The sequence below is a fragment of the Teleopsis dalmanni genome, chromosome 2 (assembly GCF_002237135.1).
Source record: "Teleopsis dalmanni isolate 2A chromosome 2, ASM223713v2, whole genome shotgun sequence".
Taxonomy (NCBI): Eukaryota; Metazoa; Arthropoda; class Insecta; order Diptera; family Diopsidae; genus Teleopsis; species Teleopsis dalmanni.
The window spans coordinates 71014642-71019266 of record NC_051847.1 but is presented as its reverse complement, the minus strand read 5'-3'; positions in this window follow the sequence as shown (position 1 = coordinate 71019266).

The following is a 4625-nucleotide window of genomic DNA, read 5'->3' as shown; positions in this document are numbered from 1 at the left end:
ATTTGCATGGACATTTCGTTAATTGAACGCACTTTTCCATTGTCCAGTGCCATTGTGCAGAGTGCGTAAAAACTCTTATAACAATACTAATCAACAAAACACATTTTTGTTTTGAATTTATTATTATTTTTAATAAATTATTTTAATATGTATAGTTGTGTCGAATATTGCATATATAATATTTCAGCGTGAAAACAGTGTTGTAGTGCAAGAGGAAGCATTGAGGTACTTTAACTATAAAAACCAAACTTAAACTCTCACGCTTATATATAATACCAACTTGTCAACTTGTTCAGGTTAGTAAACTGTTTGTATGGAAATATACTTTCACAGTCCTGCTTTCGAGTTTACCTCACTTAAAGGTTGAATAGCATCCATATATGCATATATCCATAAAGTCAGGGTGTAATCAAAGCATTGGCCTATTTACAGTCTCTTTGAGAATTTGTGTAAACTGCTGTAACCTGCTGCGATAACTGGGAAGCAGAAGTAGGTTAGTTCTTTAGAGGTATCTGGTCTGGTCACATAGGAACTAATGACAAAAAGTCGGCGGATAATATAGTGAGGGTTGTATCGGTTATTTAATTTCCATCCAGCTTCCAATCATTTAACATTCAGCCAATTTTTGGATCAATGCTTTATTATGGAAAAAGTTAGTGGTCGAAAGAAGTACTATAGTGTGATAATTGACGTCACAGCCAACTATCACAATGCGTCTATCTTCAGTAGAAAAGAGCTGTGATTGTTGGAAGATTATCTGTCGAATGTCAATGAAACTGTTTTATCTTCACAAGACAGGTCTGTTTGAGGAAAATGACATCTCATCAATTCAGATAATCGTCTGGCTTAAGAACTGGGTTACCTTTAGAATGCTAATAATGCGACTCTCTTCAATAAAACATCCCGTGGTTAATGGATTGAAAATTTCCTTCTTGGAGGCGTATAAGAGCCTTACATGATTTTCCAGTTTGGAAACAGGTAAGATTTCTAGTCATATTCTTTTTGCAATGTGACATTAATCTAGGTCAAGAGGTTATTACTTGGCAGAGAGTTTTTATACCCGTTTGGTATTTGGATGCCCTCAAACAATGATGTTGCTTCGAAAGACAAAATGGATTATGTTTCAAAAAGATCGGTAAGCAGCACAAAACATTAGATATTGTGACAGTGGGAGCCTGAACATATATTCTCATATAATCTTTTTCAAGTTAGGATCTACGAGACGTAAGATAAAATGTTAAACATCGAGAGCTAGATTTTTTTGAAGTAATGCTTACGACTAAAAAGATCAAATCGCCTTGCTATAAGTCAAAATTAAATTTTTCTTGAGTTAAGTCTCTTCTCTTCTCTTAAGTTAGTACCCCAGAAGGTAATATTTATTGTGTAAACTGGGTAACTTTTATTGCATGAGTCTCTATTTAATAGAATAGAAATCAATAGTATTATAGATACGTGCCGCAGGGTTAATAAGCTCCTCCACAGAAGTCTATCTAAATGCAAAAGAGAAGAAGATAAAAGTGGTTCCACTAATTTCTTTGAATGTTATCTATATTTAAAGTGTTAATACTATGTTTATTAACGATTATGCTTCCCTTGAATATGCATACACTTTTATTTGAAAGCAGTTTCAATATTCTAATCCTTTTAAGGTGCGACTCTGTTCTAATATGCTTGGCTTTCAGTCTAACTCCTAATAATCGTATACTGACAACTAAGTAAGTTCTTCAACTGAGCTATGAGGCATCTTTCACTTAATGAAATTAAGTCATTACAATAATTGTACGCTATCAAAACGGCACTTTGAAATATGTGCACTTAAACACATTAGGCCTCTGCTATACCTACCCGCTTATACATAAATAAATTCATATGTATATAATCACAAGTGTACATAAATATATATATATGTATATACATGTATGTAGTTTACATATTATGATTAAAATTTACGTATTCATAGCATAGTTAGCTTGAGTAAGTCAACCGAGAATATCCTAACTATACATTATGCAATAATAAATGATGTTTGTTAAATGCCAAAACCAAACGGCTTAAGTGTTTTGGCCATCTACTTACGGTCGCCAACGATTCGACCGATTGCCACTGTCCGCTTGTGCGTCCGTCCATGCGTAAGACTTCAGACAGCAGCTGTCGTATACTCGCATGAGGCGGGTGTGGACAGTATCAGGTTAGAAAATCGCACCAGAATTCGTTGAAATGTTAACATTTTGTTGTACAAGTCCATTCAAATCCGTAAATAGAGCACAGGTAGATAGTTTCGTTTCCATTTTTATTGTGACCTTTTGTAATTATGATAAGAAAAATGTTAAAAAAAAAACCTGACTGCAGTAGTACTCGGATAATTGTGAGTCTTTCTTCTTTTATAATTATGATAAATAATCTTCAATTCCTTTTTTTTTTTGGCGAGGTCAGTTAGTTTTATAATTTCATTAAGCAAATGCATCTATGAAATGGTCATTAAATTGAGCACGAGTTCAGTTTTAATATAGCTTCTTTTGGTCTTTCTCATATTTAAATATGTAAATAGTTTTTATGCACATGTTTCCATTTTAGTATTTATATTTACAATTCTAAGATAGTAAAAATTTTTTATTACTTCTATCTCTATGTAATTTTAGAACTATATTATTTAAATTACTTCTATATCTACATCGGCAGCAATGTCATTGTATGCACAATATATGTAATCAACTTACTTATCCTTCAAAAATATCCTTAATTTTAATATTTTTTAAAATTTAAAATATACTGAACGGATACATAAATATAACTAAATATTGTCAATATAAAGAATATTTAATAATATCCCTAATATTAATAAATTATATTAAATATTTTTAATAAATTATGTGGTTATTTGGTAATATAGTATTGTTATATTAAAACGTCAATCTGAATTTGCTAATTCACAAGTCCAAACTTCCACTTATTTCGCAACTGAAGCTCTCTCACTGTCATAGCTTCATAACCATTTCAATGGTTATGGCCCACGTTGCATTGCCCAACGACAATACCCGGACTCTGTAAAGGCTAGGCACCTGAGATACGATAGAACAAAAAGAACATAATCCTGAAGATGGTTATACAGCCACGACAGTAACAAAGCTCCACTTAGTAAATAACTGGAGGTTTGGACACACAAATATACAAATTCAGAAAAATTTAATCGTTTATTGTGATATACTATTGAGTTTTGCCAATTTTCATGGCCCTGGTCTGGCTATCAAAACTCTGTTATTAAAATTGTGTCTCAACAAATTTCGCCAAGAAGAAAAAGGCAGACGACTAACTTTCCATAGCTGTAAGCTTAACACAATATATATAGTAGAACCAATTCATAAATTTCATTGAAATACAAGAAATTAAAGAATGAATTCTTTTATATAAAGCTAGCACTACTTCTACTAAAAGGTGATTATATATTATTAATATTAAAAAATTGCATACCAAATATAAAGAATATTATGCAGACTTATCGAACTATATAAATGGTTCGCCTATGACCGAAAAAGAATTTAACAACTCTTAAGACTGGGTCTTGACTTGATATCCGCTACAATTATTATATTGACAGCATACTAAGTACCTAATCGGTGCCACAATTATCAAACTGACAGCATACTAAGTACCTAATCGGTGCCATTAATATGCTTGATGACCGACGAGAGACTCATTAAAACGACTACTGTCTTAGTTGTGGAACAGAAGAAGAAAAAAAAAGTGTTATCTATTACTCTGTTACTGTTCAGCGATCCCATTTCGCTGAACCCATTTCCACTCTGGGGTCGTTTTACCTATAACGGCTCTCTCCGATATCAATGATGCCTATACAAGGCATTAAAAGTGTTGATTGCTTTATTAAATTAAGAAAGTGTTTTGTTTTTCCAATACAATATTAATTTGGAGACCATGTATGTAATGTGTGGTATCACAATGGGTCTAATTTTTTGGGCCTAAATGATTTTCGTTTCGTTCGTTTGGAAATAAATGTTGGTGCCATAATGGATCTAATTCTTGCAGGCTAAAGAATTATTATTCCAAAATTGCGAAAAACTTCGCGTGTCACAATGGAGTGAACTTTTCCAGTTCAGAAGAGCAGATCTTTTTGCAAAGCCGGTCGACTTTTGCTCCCCATTCTATTCTGGCAAAAACTAATTCAAATAATTCAATAAAGGATTTAAATATTATGCTATAGTAGGAAGGAAAAATCATGAGCCATTGCGAACATCCTAAATATATGCCTTAAAAATATAGACCACTCGTGTTGATAGAAAATAAATATTTATAAACTCGCATTTGTTCGTATGATAAAATATCTTAATTCAGCATTTTCTAATTAAATTCCTTAAAATATAAATGTTATTACATAGGTGTATATAATGTGTAGATTATTATATATTAACATGGATATGTTTTTATTTATATATAAATAAATATGACAAACGTTTTACCAAAAGCTTTTTTTCCTTTACTATCTCTTCACAGTTACTTATAAAAAATTTAAAATAATTTTTATATAAAACGGAAGAATCCCGAGGTTGTCATTATGATGTGTCATAAAATTATGCGAATAATGAATTGCGTCCTTAAAAAATGTGACAAAA